The following is a 20,461-nucleotide window of genomic DNA, read 5'->3' on the forward strand; positions in this document are numbered from 1 at the left end:
ATCCAGATTTCAGAAAAAGTCACCTTCGGTAGGCATGACACGCAAATTACGAAAATTCTGACATGTCGCATTTAATCGAAATTTTCACTATGATGACGTCATCAAAATGAAAAATGGTGAGATATAAATAAAGAGAAGGAAAGAGGAAGACGGTACGTTATAGTCATGTAAAAATACATGAGCTGGACAGAGGGATGAAAGATCGAGGAATCAGAAATGCGCATATCTTGGAAGGAGAGAGCTAGCGGGAGATCGAGGATAAGGAAATGGTGGTAGGTATACGCACGTGAAATAAGAATACAAAGCTAGCCAAAGCTAGGCAACGGAAAGAGCTAGAGAAAATTAAGGAGCAATGGAATAAGGCCAAATAAAAAAAAAAAAATGTTTAGCGTCCTGTTTTTAGGAAAAATAGGAAGGGGGAGGCCCTTTTTTTTTTTTTTTTTCTTTCAAAATGGCCGCTCAAAATGGCTGCTCGGTACATTTTCCCTGTCAGTCGGGCTACTTTTCAAGATGGCCGCCGACATTTTATGTTTTTTTTCTCTAAAAAAAAAAAAAAAATCAAAAAAAATAAATAATAATAATCAAAAAAATAATAGGAGGCGGCCCCCAAAAAGGAAGCGGGCGGGGACGCTAAACATGTATATTCTTTTTACATGGCCTAAACGACAAGGTATCAGATATCCATTGTTTTGACATTCCTTTTCCCTTAAACACGCAAAATCATGCATTTCGTGAGAAATTATATGCGCGAGAAATATACTGGGCGAATTGTCTGTAGGGCGAATTTAATCTGACCAAGATTTTGGCCGATTCGAATTGCATGCACATTCTCATGATCATGGTCATATGAGTTCTGAGTACTGCTGTTTTATAGTTGTGCTGTTGTGCTGATTGCTAGCTTAGTTTTGGTAAGAATTCGGTTGTTGCTATTGTATTACTTTATCGTGAATCCTTTCTTATTAGTTTGTTGGAGATTTTGCGTTATCGCATAAGTGTGTGAGTGTATTTAAACTTTTAAAGGCATTGACTTTGTTTATAATATTATGTTTGCAGTTTTAGTACAAATCAAGTCTGAGATGCGATACATATTACGTATACCGTACATGTATATAGGGTCTGCGTGTTATCATATCAGCTCAGTGAGCTGAGTAGTGAGTGTGATTGTGATTGAATTTTGAAGCCCTACGAAAAACGAAAAGGAAGTGTTTCAAAAAAGTGAAAATCTTTGACTCAGTTTGACTTTGATTGACCGGTTTTACCATACTCATTTCCCCCAATAGAGTGTAGACCGTAGACCTGTCCTAGTCTAGATCTAGACCTAGTTCTAGATCTAGATCTAAGTCAGTGTTATAAATTAAAAACCGTAAGTCGGTAGGGATCTAGGCCTACTAGATCTAGATACTAGGCCTATATCTGACTATAGGCCTAGATCATAGATCTAGACTAGACCTAGATCTAGTCTAGATCTATTAATTTCTAATTCCAATCATAAATATCTTGATAGGCTAGTTGATAATTAGACAGGTCACAGCTGACAGGCGATCGGCTTGTAAAAGTCATGGGATAATAATTATCCCCTCGCCAAAGAAGGAGGGGATCTAGACCCCTGTATTATGCTACTCGCTGTCGAAGCCCGACCTTCCTTCTGTGTGCATTAACAAATCTGGTTTAAAATCAATAACTTTAGTAATGTTTGACGGATTTTAATGAAATTTGATATGAAGGTAAATGGTATAAAAACACCGCATAAGTTCAATTTCGGAGTAAGTAGGTCAAAGGTCATAGCTCATTAAATATGCGAATCTGGTTTCTGTTCGATAACTTTAGTAATATTTGATGGATTTTCATGAAATTCGATATGAAGGTACAGGGTATAAAAACGAGGCATAAGTTCAATTTCCGAGTATGTAGGTCAAAGGTCATGGCTCATTGAATATGCGAATCTGGTTTTTCGATCGATAACTTTAGTAATGTTTGACAGATTTTAATCAAATTTGATATGAAGGTACATGCTATCAAAATACAGCATAAGTTCAGTTTCGGAGTATGTAGGTCAAAGGTCATAGTTCATTAAATGTGCAAATCTGGTTTCTATTCGATAACTTTAGTAATGTTTGACGGATTTTAATGAAATTTGATAGGAAGGTACATGCTATCAAAATACAGCATAAGTTCAGTTTCGGAGTATGTAGGTCAAAGGTCATAGCTCATTAAATATGCGAATCTGGTTTCTGTTTGATAACTTTAGTATTATTTGATGGATTTTCATGAAATTCGATATGAAGGTACATAGTATAAAAACACAGCATAAGTTCAATTTCCGAGTATGTAGGTCAAAGGTCATGGCTCATTAAATATGCGAATCTGGTTTCCGATTGATAACTTTAGTAATGTTTGACAGATTTTAATCAAATTTGATATGAAGGTACATGCTATCAAAATACAGCATAAGTTCAGTTTCGAAGTATGTAGGTCAAAGGTCATAGTTCATTAAATGTGCAAATCTGGTTTCTATTCGATAACTTTAGTAATGTTTGACGGATTTTAATGAAATTTGATAGGAAGGTACATGCTATCAAAATACAGCATAAGTTCAGTTTCGGAGTATGTAGGTCAAAGGTCATAGCTCATTAAATATGCGAATCTGGTTTCTGTTTGATAACTTTAGTATTATTTGATGGATTTTCATGAAATTCGATATGAAGGTACATGGTATAAAAACACAGCATAAGTTCAATTTCGGAGTATGTAGGTCAAAGGTCATAGCTCATTAAATATGCGAATCTGGTTTCTGATATCGATAACTTTAGTAATGTTTGACGGATTTTAATCAAATTTGATATGAAAGTACATGGCATCAAAACATGGCCTTAGTTTGATTTCCCAGTATGTACCCTGCGAGGGGATGCTATGCTTTGCGTTGACTTGTTTTATTTATGTCATTTAGCATTATGAATGAGGGCTCATTATTTGTATTTATTGTAATATATTGATATTGGTATTTTATTAAATGTAATTTTTTGTTTTGTTTTGTTTGTATTTTAGGTTACTGAGAGTTGAAGAGAGAGTTGCAGAAAGTAAGTTGATATGCTTAGAAAGGCTGAAGTCAAGTAGTTTTTAAATTAAAGCTATGATGGAATGAAACAGATCCGCATAATTGGGAACAATTGAATGCAGAATACGAAAGCTATGGCTTTAAGAAATTTTCTATATAACTTTTTGACACTACCAAGTTACTTTTAATTATGTCAGTAAAGGTATAGACCAGTTTTGGAAAAGCCCCCCTCTCAAAAAATGAAATGGTACCTTTTTTTAACAATCATGTGAAAGAATATGTTTTGACTAATAGCTGATGATACAAATTTTGATACTAATTGATATATTTGGTAAATTATTATATCTATCCGGAGTGGATAGATATCGCGCATGTGTCGCATAGTCCCATATACATCTTTCTGTGTACAGTGCTTGTAACTTTACCATGACTGGGTCAAATTTCTCATCATTTTGATGATCCAGAACCTTTCAGTACACACCAATACTTACCGAATATGCTAGATGATCAACCTTTTGTGATTGATTTCACAACGTTTTTTTCGCAATGCAATCGCATGACCAAAACTGGTCTTGAATGAGGGCTCACTATTTGTATTTATTTTTGTAATATATTCATATTGGTTTTTTATAAAATGCAATTGTTTTTTTCTTTTCTTTTTTTATTTCTAGTGCTTTTAATCAACAAATGTCAGTTTGATTAAAGAAATGACCCACACCAGACGGTTATTTCTGTCTATGACTCTCTATGTTTTGCTGGAGTGTGGGGTGGAGGGGGGGGGGGGGGGGAGTCACAGGTTGAACATTGGCACATAGAGAGGTCAAAAGTCATTTGAGGTCAAGCGTTAAAGTTTACCTGCAACCTCAGCTACACTACAAACACAAACACATTTTACCTTCACACATGTAAAATATCAATGCAATAATTCTACTCGTATCAAAGGGGGAGGGAGTAGATGCAGTGGAAGCAGGTGAAAGGCAGTAGCATATCATGTAATACCCCTTCTCAAAGTTTATGGGATGTTGCATTCTATGGCAGATATTTTAAAATCAGCTTGCGATAGGCCCTACAATTCTTATAGATGGCAATGGACATTGCGATATTCTAGTTATTTTCACAAGTGGGCGAGACACAACATCGCTAATGCCTTGTTTAAACTGAAAAGTCATCCACAAAGTAGATGAGGTTTAGACATTGGTCAGTTAAAAATTTATGTTGTGCCACCACCCATGATAATGTCATTACAGAAATGGTACAATTTGAAACAGGAAAAGAGCTTAAAATGAAAATGCATTGAAGTACTGTACCTAAACAAAATATTGATATTAACATTATTTCTGAACTGTTGGTTCTTACAAAAGTTATTGATTTCGGTCTAAGTAGCAGTTTGGGATGTAATGTGGTGTTTGAATCTTTCCATTTCAGATTTGATAGATCTACTCTTACTGTTGGACAGTTACTGAGAGAGAAGCAAGGAGGCAGAGGTAAATTCAGCTCTTACTGTTGGACAGTTAGTGAGAGGGAAGCAGGGAGGAAGAGGTGAATAGAGCTCTTATTGTTGAACATTTACTGAGAGAGAAGCAAGGAGGCAGAGGTGAATAGAGCTCTTACTCTTGGACAGTTATTTAGAGAGAAGCAAGGAGGCAGAGGTAAATAGAGTTGTTACTGTTGGACAGTTATTGAGAGACGAGCAAGGAGGAAGAGGTGAATAGAGCTCTTACTGTTGGACAGTTACTGACACAGAAGCAAGGAGGCAGAGGTGAATAGAACTCTTACTGTTGGACAGTTAATGAGAGAGAAGCAAGGAGGCAGAGGTAAATAGAACTCTTATTGTTGGACAGTTACTGACACAGAAGCAAGGAGGCAGAGGTGAATAGAACTCTTACTGTTGGACAGTTAATGAGAGAGAAGCAAGGAGGCAGAGGTAAATAGAGTTGTTACTGTTGGACAGTTATTTAGAAGGAGGGGATCTAGACCCCTGTATTATGCTGCTCGCTGTCGAAGCCCTTCCTTGTGTGTGCCTTAAGTACAAATCTGGTTTAAAATCAATAACTTTAGAGTAATGTTTGACGGATTTTAATGAAATTTGATATGAAGGTAAATGGTATAAAAACACCGCATAAGTTCAATTTCAGAGTATGTAGGTCAAAGGTCATAGCTCATTAAATATGCGAATCTGGTTTCTGTTCGATAACTTTAGTAATATTTGATGGATTTTCATGAAATTCGATATGAAGGTACAGGGTATAAAAACGAGGCATAAGTTCAATTTCCGAGTATGTAGGTCAAAGGTCATGGCTCATTAAATATGCGAATCTGGTTTCCGATTGATAACTTTAGTAATGTTTGACAGATTTTAATCAAATTTGATATGAAGGTACATGCTATCAAAATACAGCATAAGTTCAGTTTCGGAGTATGTAGGTCAAAGGTCATAGTTCATTAAATGTGCAAATCTGGTTTCTATTCGATAACTTTAGTAATGTTTGACGGATTTTAATGAAATTTGATAGGAAGGTACATGCTATCAAAATACAGCATAAGTTCAGTTTCGGAGTATGTAGGTCAAAGGTCATAGCTCATTAAATATGCGAATCTGGTTTCTGTTTGATAACTTTAGTATTATTTGATGGATTTCATGAAATTCGATATGAAGGTACATGGTATAAAAACACAGCATAAGTTCAATTTCGGAGTATGTAGGTCAAAGGTCATAGCTCATTAAATATGCGAATCTGGTTTCTGATATCGATAACTTTAGTAATGTTTGACGGATTTTAATCAAATTTGATATGAAAGTACATGGCATCAAAACATGGCCTTAGTTTGATTTCCCAGTATGTACCCTGCGAGGGGATGCTATGCTTTGCGTTGACTTGTTTTATTTATGTCATTTAGCATTATGAATGAGGGCTCATTATTTGTATTTATTGTAATATATTGATATTGGTATTTTATTAAATGTAATTTTTTGTTTTGTTTTGTTTGTATTTTAGGTTACTGAGAGTTGAAGAGAGAGTTGCAGAAAGTAAGTTGATATGCTTAGAAAGGCTGAAGTCAAGTAGTTTTTAAATTAAAGCTATGATGGAATGAAACAGATCCGCATAATTGGGAACAATTGAATGCAGAATACGAAAGCTATGGCTTTAAGAAATTTTCTATATAACTTTTTGACACTACCAAGTTACTTTTAATTATGTCAGTAAAGGTATAGACCAGTTTTGGAAAAGCCCCCCTCTCAAAAAATGAAATGGTACCTTTTTTTAACAATCATGTGAAAGAATATGTTTTGACTAATAGCTGATGATACAAATTTTGATACTAATTGATATATTTGGTAAATTATTATATCTATCCGGAGTGGATAGATATTGCGCATGTGTCGCATAGTCCCATATACATCTTTCTGTGTACAGTGCTTGTAACTTTACCATGACTGGGTCAAATTTCTCATCATTTTGATGATCCAGAACCTTTCAGTACACACCAATACTTACCGTATATGCTAGATGATCAACCTTTTGTGATCGATTTCACAACGTTTTTTTCGCAATGCAATCGCATGACCAAAACTGGTCTTGAATGAGGGCTCACTATTTGTATTTATTTTTGTAATACATTCATATTGGTTTTTTATAAAATGCAATTGTTTTTTTTTTTCTTTTTTTATTTCTAGTGCTTTTAATCAACAAATGTCAGTTTGATTAAAGAAATGACCCACACCAGACGGTTATTTCTGTCTATGACTCTCTATGTTTTGCTGGAGTGTGGGGTGGAGGGGGGGGGGGGGGGGGGGAGTCACAGGTTGAACATTGGCACATAGAGAGGTCAAAAGTCATTTGAGGTCAAGCGTTAAAGTTTACCTGCAACCTCAGCTACACTACAAACACAAACACATTTTACCTTCACACATGTAAAATATCAATGCAATAATTCTACTCGTATCAAAGGGGGAGGGAGTAGATGCAGTGGAAGCAGGTGAAAGGCAGTAGCATATCATGTAATACCCCTTCTCAAAGTTTATGGGATGTTGCATTCTATGGCAGATATTTCAAAATCAGCTTGCGATAGGCCCTACAATTCTTATAGATGGCAATGGACATTGCGATATTCTAGTTATTTTCACAAGTGGGCGAGACAACATCGCTAATGCCTTGTTTTAACTGAAAAGTCATCCACAAAGTAGATGAGGTTTAGACATTGGTCAGTTAAAAATTTATGTTGTGCCACCACCCATGATAATGTCATTACAGAAATGGTACAATTTGAAACAGGAAAAGAGCTTAAAATGAAAATGCATTGAAGTACTGTACCTAAACAAAATATTGATATTAACATTATTTCTGAACTGTTGGTTCTTACAAAAGTTATTGATTTCGGTCTAAGTAGCAGTTTGGGATGTAATGTGGTGTTTGAATCTTTCCATTTCAGATTTGATAGATCTACTCTTACTGTTGGACAGTTACTGAGAGAGAAGCAAGGAGGCAGAGGTAAATTCAGCTCTTACTGTTGGACAGTTAGTGAGAGGGAAGCAGGGAGGAAGAGGTGAATAGAGCTCTTATTGTTGAACATTTACTGAGAGAGAAGCAAGGAGGCAGAGGTGAATAGAGCTCTTACTCTTGGACAGTTATTTAGAGAGAAGCAAGGAGGCAGAGGTAAATAGAGTTGTTACTGTTGGACAGTTATTGAGAGACGAGCAAGGAGGAAGAGGTGAATAGAGCTCTTACTGTTGGACAGTTACTGACACAGAAGCAAGGAGGCAGAGGTGAATAGAACTCTTACTGTTGGACAGTTAATGAGAGAGAAGCAAGGAGGCAGAGGTAAATAGAACTCTTATTGTTGGACAGTTACTGACACAGAAGCAAGGAGGCAGAGGTGAATAGAACTCTTACTGTTGGACAGTTAATGAGAGAGAAGCAAGGAGGCAGAGGTAAATAGAGTTGTTACTGTTGGACAGTTATTGAGAGACAAGCAAGGAGGAATAGGTGAATAGAGCTGTTACTGTTGGACAGTTACTGAGACAGAAGCAAGGAGGCAGAGGTGAATAGAGCTCTTACTGTTGGACAGTTACTGACACAGAAGCAAGGAGGCAGAGGTGAACAGAACTCTTACTGTTGGACAGTTAATGAGAGAGAAGCAAGGAGGCAGAGGTAAATAGAACTCTTATTGTTGGACAGTTACTGACACAGAAGCAAGGAGGCAGAGGTGAATAGAACTCTTACTGTTGGACAGTTAATGAGAGAGAAGCAAGGAGGCAGAGGTAAATAGAGTTGTTACTGTTGGACAGTTATTGAGAGACAAGCAAGGAGGAAGAGGTGAATAGAGCTGTTACTGTTGGACAGTTACTGAGACAGAAGCAAGGAGGCAGAGGTGAATAGAGCTCTTACTGTTGGACAGTTGATGAGAGAGAAGCAAGGAGGCAGAGGTAAATAGAGTTGTTACTGTTGGACAGTTATTGAGAGACAAGCAAGGAGGAAGAGGTGAATAGAGCTGTTACTGTTGGACAGTTACTGAGACAGAAGCAAGGAGGCAGAGGTGAATAGAGCTCTTACTGTTGGACAGTTACTGACACAGAAGCAAGGAGGCAGAGGTGAATAGAACTCTTACTGTTGGACAGTTAATGAGAGAGAAGCAAGGAGGCAGAGGTAAATAGAACTCTTATTGTTGGACAGTTACTGACACAGAAGCAAGGAGGCAGAGGTGAATAGAACTCTTACTGTTGGACAGTTAATGAGAGAGAAGGAAGGAGGCAGAGGTAAATAGAGTTGTTACTGTTGGACAGTTATTGAGATGGATATGATATATTTAAGTGTAATTTGGGACTCGGGTTCTGGTTATTTATAGGGAAAGAACCATTAGTAATTACCATAGTAACATTGCTCGATAGCTTATCAAAATCAAGAAATCAATGGTATTTACTATAGTAAACTATAGTAACTATAGTAAACTTCCCGCGGGAAACTGCCAAAAAAAATAAACGGTCAACAGGGTTGTGAACGCAAATGAACACGCTCCATTTGAAATTGCCATGACCGCCACAACAAATTTAACATGTTTAATTTTTGAAGCGGTTCCTGGCAGTATGCACAGATCACTCCGGATTAGGGCTGTAGTATTCCAAAAACGGTTATCCTCCCTCCGAATCCGTTTGGTTTTCGGTTAACCTATACCGAATTGTGAGACATAATTTTAATCTGATATGTATCAATTTGCTTGGATTAAACACCAAAGTGTTTATTTTCTTTAGTGGTACAAGGGTTTTGTAGTACTATCAGCCTAATTTCATTCATTTTCTTTGAAAATGTGATTGAACAATAATGATTTTTTTTTTCAAGGGGGGGGTTTTAACATTTATAAATCGGCCCGAAAAATCGCAACGACTCAGCCGACCGCTGAATAAGCGGGGGGGGGGGGGGGGGGGGGGGTAAGAGGACACTTTTTTTTTTTTTTTGTGGTCTCAATATTTGAAAATCTGACATTTTGCTCCGTTGGGGGGGGGGGGGGGGTAAGGTCACCTTTTTTAGGTCAGCCATGAAAATATTTTTTTTTTTAATAAAAAAAAAAAAAAAAAAAATCCAAAGGGGGGTGTTTTGGGGGGGATTACGGGGGGGTTTACACATATAAAAATACCAAAGGGGGGGGGGGGGCGGGTGTAACCCCTCAAACACACCCCCCCCCCCCCCTGTGTACGCGCCTGATCTCTGCAAACTATGGTAATTGTATCCCCCGGCAGTATGTCGGTGGGGTACTTTTGATTCAGCAGCGTTACGCCGCCCCGTCATCTTGTGTGCGCTCTAACTGCCACATTTCTTTACAGATATCTTTCAAATTTTGTATGGAGGTGTATCTTGGTATAATCTACACACCTATAACTTTTGGTGATGCTGCCCCCTGTGTTCCGTCTTCTATAGGGTAAAAGGCCATATTTTATTCTTGTGTGCGCTCTAACTGCCACATTTCTTGACTAATTTCTTTCAAATTTTGTATGGAGGTGTATCTTGGTATAATCTACACACCTATAACTTTTGTTGATGCTGCCCCCAGTGTTCGGTCTTCTATAGGGTAAAAAGCCATATTTTATTCTTGTGTGCGCACTAACTGCCACATTTCTTGACAGATTTCTTTCAAATTTTGTATGGAGATGTATCTTGGTATAATCTACACACCTATAACTTTTGGTGGTGCTGCTGCCCTCAGTGTTCCGTCTTCTATAGGTTAAATGGCCATATTCTTTTGGATGGTTTGGGTGTGCTCTATGGGCCTCATTTTTCAAGGGATTTTGTTCAAATTTTTAACAAAGGTGTATCTCGGTAGAATCTACAAGCCTATAGATTTTTGTGATGCTGCCTCCAGTGTTCCGCTTTTATAGGGTCAAAGGTCATACTTTGATAGATGTCTTTGTGGCACTGTAGTTTGCGGTCTAATTGCATCATTACTTAACAGATTTCTTTCAAATTTTGTATGGAGATGTATCTTGGTATAATCTACACACCTATAACTTGTGGTGGTGCTGCCCTCAGTGTTCCGTCTTCTATAGGTTAAATGGCCATATTCTTTTGGATGGTTTGTGTGTGCTCTATGGGCCTCATTTTTCAAGAGATTTTGTTCAAATTTTCAACAAAGGTGTATCTTGGTATAATCTACACATCTACTCTTTTGGGCAATGCTGCCCTCATTTTTCTGTCTTTTATATGGTCAAAGTTTATATATGTCTTTTATGCGCTCTAACTGCCACATTTTTTGACAGATTTCTTTCATATGTATGATGGAGGTGTGTCTGAGTACGATCTACACATCGTTCGTGTTTGGTGATGCTGCCACCTGTGTTCCGTCTGTTATAGGGTCAAAGGTCATAGTTTGGTGGATGTCTTTTGTGCGCTCTAACTGCCACATTTCTTGACAGATTTCTTTCAAATTTTCTACAGAGATGCATTATACTTAATCTACACGTATATTGTTTTGATGATGCTGCTCCTAGTCTTGACAATAGTCTGAGCCACAATTGGCGGTCTCTACGTCATCCTTTTGATTCAGGGAGGGGGGGAGAGGGGATCTTTGTCCCTCCTTCGACCATAAGGATGACACAAAATCGCTGCCACTGCCGGGGGATACATTCGCATTGCGCGTCAATACAGATTGCGATATTTCTAGTTACCATAGTTACAGTGCTTGATAGCTAATAAAAATCAAGAAATCAATGGTATTTACCATAATTTGCAGAGATAGCATTAATTGTAAAGATACGATAGTTTTATGCAATGGGGTCGTGATGGTTGATATGTATGACATACTGAGTTGTTATAATGAGGTTGCACTGTATTATGAAATAATAATAATAATCTGTTTTTTTATATAGCGCTCAATACACCGATCCAACAATGTGCCTAAGCGCTTTACAGATATATTATTACCCCGGTCATCGGATTCAGGCTTACCCGCACACAATGTGTGCACATTTTCGCAACGACTCAGCCAGCCGCTGAATAAGCAGGGGGGGGGGGGGGGGGGGGGGGGGTAAGAGGACACTTGTTTTTTTTTTGTGGTCCCCAAAAAATCCCAACGATTCAGCCAACCGCTGAATAAGCGGGGAGGGGGGGGGGGGGGGGGGGGGGGGTAAGAGGTCACTTTTTTTTTTTTTTTTTGTTCCCCAAAAAACGCAACGACTCAGCCAACCGCTGAATAAGCAAGGGGGGGGGGGGGGGGGGTAAGAGGACACTTTTTTTTTGGGGGGGGGGGGTCTCGAAATTTGAAAATTTGACATTTGGCTCCGTTGGGGGGGGGGGGGGGTTACAGCCATGGGAATAATTTTTTTTTTTTTTTTTTTTTATAATTAAAAAAAAAAACGAAAGGGGGGGGGGTTTGGGGGGTTTACACACATAAAAATACCAAAGGGGGGGGGGGGGGTTTAACCCCCCAACCCCCCCCCCCCCCCCCCCCTGTGTAAGCGCCTGAATACGGTGTTAATGCCTAAAGCCCCATTTACACATTGACAATTGAAACGGCAATTTATGGCAGTTTTACATTCCTCCATGGTCAACGAGCAATGCCTAAAGCCCCATTTACACATTGACAATTGAAACGGCAATTTATGGCAGTTTTACATTCCACCATGGTCAACGAGCATTGACTAAAGCCCCATTTACACTTTGACAATTAAAACAGCAATTTATGGCAGTTGTACATTCCGCCATGGTCCACGAGCAATGCGTAAAGCCCCATTTACACATTGACAATTGAAACGGCAATTTATGGCAGTTGTACATTCCGTCATGGTCAACGAACAACGTGTTGACACATTAGTTGGGTTGACACAGTACTTGCTCAACTTAAGAATTAGGTTGAAAACTTAATCATCTACGATTAGGTTGCTAATCATCAATGATTAGTGCCGTATAGATGCACTAAAAAATTAGCAATTTTTAAGTTTAGTTGAAAAATCAGACTCCAAAATTTCTTAGAGTTTACGCTCAATTCACGAGCAGCGGGGGGTCCGCAGTCTATCATTAGGGACCTTTAGATTGAGTGGACGAGAACACGAGGAACGCCGACTGATCATGCGTGTCAACTACTTAACTGCCCATGTTGACTACAATTAGAAATCTTTTAGATTGCACTCGACGATATACATGCATGTAGGAAGTAATACTATGAACATCACGGACAAAGAAAGAAGATAAAATATACAGTTCCTCATTTTACCCTCAACAGAAGAACATCCCTTCACTGCTATTATGTAAAAATGTGTAGAACAGGTGACTATGCATGTGACACCTGTTCTACACATTTTTACATAATAGCAGGGAAGGGATGTTCCTTTGTCTACCTGAGGAACTGTATATTTTATGCGCACGCGGCATACTAGTACCTTGAGCATGTAAAGGCGCTATAAAAATACCAATATGTATGTATGTATGTACTAGATTTAGGAAAATCAAGGTTGACGCATTCTCGATCGCCGACTGAGACGACGTAACGCATGCGCAGTGCCTTGAAATGACGTCACACGTTGCAGTCAAAGCTGTAGACGTGCAAATCTAAAAGTCCCTATTATCCCGTGTGGACGTAATTTAATCAATGAGCTCCACGATTAGCGTGACCTCTCCGTCAACCCTCTGTGCGTCCCTGTAGCTGGGATTATCTCGGCACTTCCGGCCAATGATTGATTGGGAGGGTTGCTTAAAAACTTAATCTTAAACATAAGTTTTCGTGTGGACGCTCATTATTTATGGGGTAAGCTCTTATTGATGATTAGCAATTGTCGATGATTAGGTACTGTTTAAATGTAACTATTGTAGGACATTAGAGGCCTGCTGTTGTGGAGGAACGTGGGACAGATTTATTGCTTTAAAGGTAGGCGTGAATTAGATCTCTAAATTTGAATCTTACAACAACAAAAAACAAAAAAAATGTTATACAATTTTGATAATAGCTAGGTAGCTTCCAAAGAATGAATGGAATCTTGATACATATTTGTACTGCCTTCATGCTATCTGAAAGAAAAGTATCAGGTTGGATAATTAATGTAGGTGACCTTTGGGAAAAATCAATTCTAGCATATTAATTTAGCATGAAAAGTGCATACGGTAAGTAGTGTTTTGTCAAGCCCAGGGCCCCGTTGCATAAAACTATTGTATCTTAACAATTTATGGTATCTGTGCAAACTATGGTTATTACCATAGCAACACTGCTTGATAGCTAATCAAAATCAAGAAATCAATGGTATTTACCATAGTTTGCAGAGATACCATTAATTGTAAAGATACAATAGTTTTATGCAATGGGGCCTTGATGGTCGATATGTATGAAATACTAAATTGTTATAATGAGGTTGGACTGTATTATGAAATGTTTGAGTGACATCAAAGTATGCAAATTAGTTGTTACCAAAGTTGAATTTGTGATGGAATCTAACTTGGTTTTATTCATTTTTTTGTATTGTATATTTTTGTCATGTTTTACTTGTATTTTTCATTTTTTGTTTTGATGACAGGTGCCATCTGCCATTTGGACTTTGACTGAATAAAGTTTTTGGAGTGTAGGTATACCGAGTGTCTGAAACAAAAGTTGACACTTTTGAATATTCTGCCAAATAAAAAATGTGAAACATTTTTGAGAAATTGTCATATGTATGGATGGTTGAAGCTCTCGTCTATCATATGGCAATAACAAATCTAATAATAATTGTTTCTTGGGTAAGCACTGGCCACTTTTGTAAAGGGTATGAAAATTAGGTTGCGCAAGATTTGGCTGAGCGAGAAGTCCCCCAGCATAACAATTGTTAATGGTCTGTTCAATTTATGATTAATTACGATGGATATGGGTTTGGGCTGTGTATGATGTGTCCCACCTCTTGCCCCACCCCACCCAACTACATTTAAAGGAGAATGAAACCCTGATTTTTAGTCTTAGGCCAAAAAAAAAAAATTGTTCGGTTGTCCTCGATTGCTTTTCTAGAGTAGGGGCGGGCGGGCGGATTTTTTTTTTTTTTTTTTTTTTTTTTTTAAATTCATTTTTTGTGTGTATTTTTTTTATTTTTATTTTTTTTATTTTTTTTTCTTTGAAATACAGCACCTTTTAAATCTCCATTGTACTACTTATAGCTACTTGCGCCCTCTTTGTAGCAAACAATGCCTAATCGGTGACCATTGGTCCCCATGATCCTCTTTATCTTATATTAACTGAGAGCTGATTTGATGAGATAACCACCTGTCCAGTGACCTTGCAGGGTGGTCTAATCCCTCCTGTAAACTAGTACAGATGGGGTTTAAAATGAGTTTAAGATTTGAATGAACGGCATTTTGACATAGAAAAATAAAAATGGCAAGTTTAATAAATACCTAATTGCGTACTGAAAAGATCAAACTGGCAACGGGACGCATTTTGATCCTTGCAAATGCATAAAATGGTATGTTTGGCATTTAAGATTGCTCCCCCCCCCCCCCCCCCCAAAAAAAAAAAAAAATGAAAAAAAAAAATGAAAAAATGAAAAAAAAGAAAACAAAATTGAATTAAAAAAAAAAAAATACGAGCGGCCCGAAAATGACGAGCGGGCGGTCGAGGACAACCAAACAACTTTTTTTTTTTGGCCTTATTGTGTTAATCAAAAGTTAAATAATTATTATTCAGGTACAGAAATTATGCTTGCACAACAACTGCAAGCGAAACCAGAGCCGCATGAAGATCCCCTACTATGCGGTTGTCTGCTTCAACAGGAGGTTCCACTGTACTAAAAAAAAAAAAAAAAATTCATGAGGTCATTTTGCTGGTCTCAACTATTTTTATTTCTTTGGGTTTTTTTGGGGCTAATATAACAAGGTAATTTTTATGGTCCCAAGGGCTTTGTTATAATGAGATTTTACTGTATATCAAAACAAGCGTTGTGTATATCAAAACATTTAAAATGGGCCTAAATTATACTGCCCTACTTTGGCAAAAGGAAGCAAGTGACATACCATCTAAATTTGAGTTATTTATGTTTTTATATCTGCAAATGACAGACACATTTTGTTTCTTTACAAGACATTTCACGACTCACGACAATAAGCCTCTAGCACTCTAAAGCTAGTTGGTGAGTCAAAGAAGAGTTGTGGTATACAACACCTTGTCTGTGTGCGGGCAACTCACGACAATAACCCTAGCACTCTTAAGCTAGTTGGTGAGTCAAAGAAGAGTTGTGGTGGACAGTCAGGGAAAGTCTGTGTACGGGAAACTCACGACAATAAGCCTCTAGCACTCTAAAGCTAGTTGGTGAGACAAAGAAGAGTTGTGGTAGACAGCACCTTGTCTGTGTGCGGGCAACTCACGACAATAAGCCTCTAGCACTCTTAAGCTAGTTGGTGAGTCAAAGAAGAGTTGTGGTAGACAGTCAGGGAAAGTCTGTGTGCGGGCAACTCACGTCCATAAGCTTCTAGCACTCTAAAGCTAGTTGGTGAGTCAAAGAAGAGTTGTGGTAGACAGCACCTTGTCTGTGTGCGGGCAACTCACGACAATAAGCCTCTAGCACTCTTAAGCTAGTTGGTGAGTCAAAGAAGAGTTGTGGTAGACAGTCAGGGAAGTCTGTGTGCGGGCAACTCACGACAATAAGCCTCTAGCATTGTGGTAGACAGCAAAACATTTTACAGCTTTGACAATATTTACGACTTGAACTTTGAACTTTTGTCACTTGCTTCCTTTTGCCAAAGTAGGACAGTATAATCTAATACAATACATATGCTATCAACTTTTTTTCTTGTGTTTCTCTTTGACAGGTACTGGTTGAAGCAGATTTCATTATCATCTCCATCTCATCTCATACCATCTCATCTCATACCATTTCATCTTCACCCACAAAACTCATAATCTTGAGTTTTTGAGAAAAGCACTCATTCAAACCTTCATCTATCATAAAGTCTGTGTGCGGGCAACTCACGACAATAACCCTAGCACTCTTAAGCTTTGGTGAGTCAAAGAAGAGTTGTGGTATACAGCACCTTGTCTGTGTGCGGGCAACTCACGACAATAACCCTAGCACTCTTAAGCTTTGGTGAGTCAAAGAAGAGTTGTGGTAGACAGTCAGGGAAAGTCTGTTTGCGGGCAATTCACGACAATAAGCCTCTAGCACTCTTAAGCTAGGTTGGTGAGTCAAAGAAGAGTTGTGGTAGACAGCAACTTGTCTGTGTGCGGGCAACTCACGACAATAACCCTAGCACTCTTAAGCTTTGGTGAGTCAAAGAAGAGTTGTGGTAGACAGTCAGGAAATTTTACAATTTTGAACATATTGACGAATTTACGAACTTGAACATTTGAATCCTTCATTATCTTACTCTATCTACTCAATCTGAATCTTCATTATCTTACTCTGTCTACTCAATCTGAATCTTTATTATCTTACTCTATCTACTCAATCTGAATCTTCATTATCTTACTCTATCTACTCAATCTGAATCTTCATTATCTTACTCTTTCTACTCAATCTGAATCTTCATTATCTTACTCTATCTACTCAATCTGAATCTTCATTATCTTACTCTGTCTACTCAATCTGAATCTTTATTATCTTACTCTATCTACTCAATCTGAATCTTCATTATCTTACTCTATCTACTCAATCTGAATCTTCATTATCTTACTCTATCTACTCAATCTGAATCTTTATTATCTTACTCTATCTACTCAATCTGAATCTTCATTATCTTACTCTGTCTTACTGAAACTCAATCTTGATCTTACTCTGTCTTTCTGAAATTGAATCTTCAATTTCTGTGTTGTGTTGCTCAAACTGTGTGAAATTGTGTGAAAACTAGAAAATAAGATACGAAACGAGATTTGACAAGAGTGTTAATAAACAATAAAGAGAAGAAAATTTCTTTTTGAGTTGATTTTTAGTGAAAGAAATAAAGCTGACTGGTTGATTGCTTGTTTAAGATATTGGAGAAAATTGTTAGTGTATAGAGAAAAAAAAGTGAATTGATTGAATAACTGAATTGTTAGAAATTGATTGTGAGAGATAGAGATATTTTTGATTGGTTGGTTGATTGAGTGATTTGATAAAAGTGAAATTCGTGAATATTACCTTTAGCATATAAGGTTGAATATAGAAACATAACTTTAAGACCAACAAGAGTGTTAATAAACAATAAATAAAAGAAAATTTCTTTTTTGAGTTGATTTTTAGTGAAAGAAATAAAGTTGACTGGTTGATTGCTTGTTTAAGATATTGGAGAAAATTGTACAGAGAAAAAAAAGTGTATTGATTGAATAACTGAATTGGTAGAAATCGATTGTGAGAGAGATATTTTTGATTGGTTGGTTGATTGAGTGATTTGATAAAAGTAAAATTTGTGAATATTACCTCTAGCATATAAGGTTGAATTTAGAAACATAACTTTAAGACCAACTAAGGCAAAACTAGAACACTTCGTACTAGCAGAGAGAAAGTAGAGGAATTACACGATAAAAATAACAGAACACAGAAATTTATTTTAAAGAGCGCCATCTTGAGGCAAAAACAATACTTCCAAACACATCGTAAACAGAAATTTAGTTACATCGAGGTATTAATTTATTTTGGTCTTTACTGAGACGACGGTTTGAAGAACACATTCTACTTTTGTATTGATATAGGGTTGTATAAAAGTGTTGATTGATAAAGAAAGAAATTTGTGTCTGGATATAGGCTCCTGTAGTGTTCATAGCTTTAGTATTATAAGTAAGCCGATTGCAGAGAGGTTGAGAACGAACATTGTATCGGGATATAAATATAGTTTTATAAATATAAATCGGCTTGATCGATTAGAAAGATAATAAGAAAAATATTTAAATTAGGATATAAAGTGGACTTTTTTTACACAGAGTTTTAATACAGATTGTTGTTAATAGAGCGCCATCACAAGGCAAATTAATATAATAAAGAGAAATTCCGTCACGATCAATACCTTCTAGATTAATATTTAACACAATTGCCGAAGAGCGCCATCTTTTGTTGAAAGCTATATATTTTTCTAGGCATTAATTTTCATTTTTGTTAAAAGGAAATAATTCCAAGAAGGAATACAGTATTGACAAGATATTGCATTGTCTATTATACAAAATACAACATACATTGACCTATAATCCATACATTTAACTTTAAAAAATAAAGAAATCCCCCCAAAAGCAAACACTTTGAACAGCAAATCAAAGACCATTACAAGGCAATTTGAGGTGATCAAGACATTACAGCTCGAATAGAAGGCTTCCTCTAAAGGAGTTTTTATCTTGAAACAAAAACATAATAGTCTGTATATAGTTCAGGCTTTGATATACACTGAATTTCAGTAAAGATTTTGAATTGATATTGACAACAGTGATACTTCAAATTACAATTGTGCATCATAATTTGAATACAGATACACTGTATAAGATAATTTGGAACGGAAAACCTTGTCTTGGCAAAAAAGCAAAAGGGCAGTTGTAATCTTATAGTTCAAAGCTTTGTACGAAATATTTTGTGATGGAGGAATACACTGATACATGTTGTGTTTGTAAGAATTTAATTGGAGAGGATGAGATTACTGTAACTTGCAAGTCATGTACTGGTCCCTATCATGTTACTTGTATGGGTTTTCCATGTAAGGAGACAATCAATGACACAAATGATAGAAGATTGATAGACACTACTGAATTCAAGACAGTTGTTGATGAAATCTTAGATGTACTGTCTACTTGTGCACCGCTGATGAATTCAGAGTTTGATGCATGCTGCATATGTGAAAGTGAGATCGGAAATGACATAAGTTCACTTTGTGAGTTTTGCAATAGTCATTTTCATGTTTCATGTATGCAACTGCCCTGTGAAGACAAACTGAATGATAGGAGATTGATTTGGATTTGTTCTTTGTGTGGAAATAACAACATCGCTCATCGCATGTTTGATCAAGTATGTATCCCTTCTCATTTCAATAGATACGAACTTCTTGGTGATCATGATGAACACTGTTACTTGGATTTGAACCAATCAAGGACCCTATCAAGTACGACCAACAAAAGAAAATGTGGCAGATCAAAGAAGAGGTATGGTAAAAAGGGAAAAAAAAACAATCGATTGAGAGGAACACAACATCATATAACTGACAGGAAAACAAATGAGTCTGATAGACATAATCCTTTGGCTATGGAAAATCCATCCCAAATAGAACACGAAGAGATGCAAAATGAAAAATTTGAGGATGACTGGGTAATTGTGAAATCAAGGAAGACGAAATGGGTGGAGAAACTAAAATCAAGAAAATTGTATCCCAAATCAATAGATGATCATCAAACAGACAGGAAAATCAGAAGAAAATCAGTGAATGGTGTAGTCTTGGAACCAGGTGTGACTTACATTGGCAAAGCAATGAAGACATTCTATGAAAGTCATGAGAAAAAAAATGGAAACCGAAAGAAAAATGTATGTAAGGAAAACAAGAATGTGAAAAGAGAAGATGTCAGTTTGCAGTCTTATGTAGAAACTCTTTTGGCTATATATGCATACAGTGTGCAATCCCCATGTTCAATGAAATTGTACAGTGAGACCTGTGTGCAAATTGAAACGATGCAGACACGATCTTGGGCTGACGTAGCAGGTTATTTGCCATCTCGATCAAGAACAGATTCATGTGTTGATATTCATGCCTGCACTCGTAATCTTTTTGAACAGATCAAGGATTTCCGAATGTACAGAGTTCATGCTGGTGGCAAGAGAAAAGAAGCAAAGAACAAGAAAGGTCGAGCAAGGAACAAGAAAGGTCAGTCTTCCAAAGCCGGGAAAAAAGGCACTGATGGAAATCACTCTTCTGATAAATCAGAGATTAGATTTGACAAAGATGAAGGAATAGAATTAGCAGTAAAGAATGAGAAGCTGGATACAAAGAAATCTATGAATGCAAGTGACCAAGGCCTTGATCCAAA

General features: G+C 37.1%; 2 long non-coding RNA genes across 2 annotated transcripts; both read left to right on the top strand.

Moving 5' to 3' along the window:
- Positions 1-577: 577 nt before the first annotated feature.
- On the top strand, positions 578-4,958 carry LOC115921224. Its single transcript, XR_004062827.1, has 3 exons — positions 578-908; positions 3,046-3,077; positions 4,481-4,958. It is a non-coding gene; the product is annotated as an uncharacterized LOC115921224 (long non-coding RNA).
- Positions 4,959-5,790: 832 nt separating this feature from the next.
- LOC105447642 lies at positions 5,791-19,590 on the top strand. The gene is made up of 5 exons (XR_004062861.1): positions 5,791-6,083; positions 7,487-8,810; positions 14,046-14,090; positions 16,303-16,492; positions 19,478-19,590. It is a non-coding gene; the product is annotated as an uncharacterized LOC105447642 (long non-coding RNA).
- Positions 19,591-20,461: the final 871 nt, after the last annotated feature.

This window comes from Strongylocentrotus purpuratus, unplaced genomic scaffold, assembly GCF_000002235.5.
Source record: "Strongylocentrotus purpuratus isolate Spur 01 unplaced genomic scaffold, Spur_5.0 spur5_scaffold_1, whole genome shotgun sequence".
Lineage (NCBI taxonomy): Eukaryota > Metazoa > Echinodermata > Echinoidea > Camarodonta > Strongylocentrotidae > Strongylocentrotus > Strongylocentrotus purpuratus.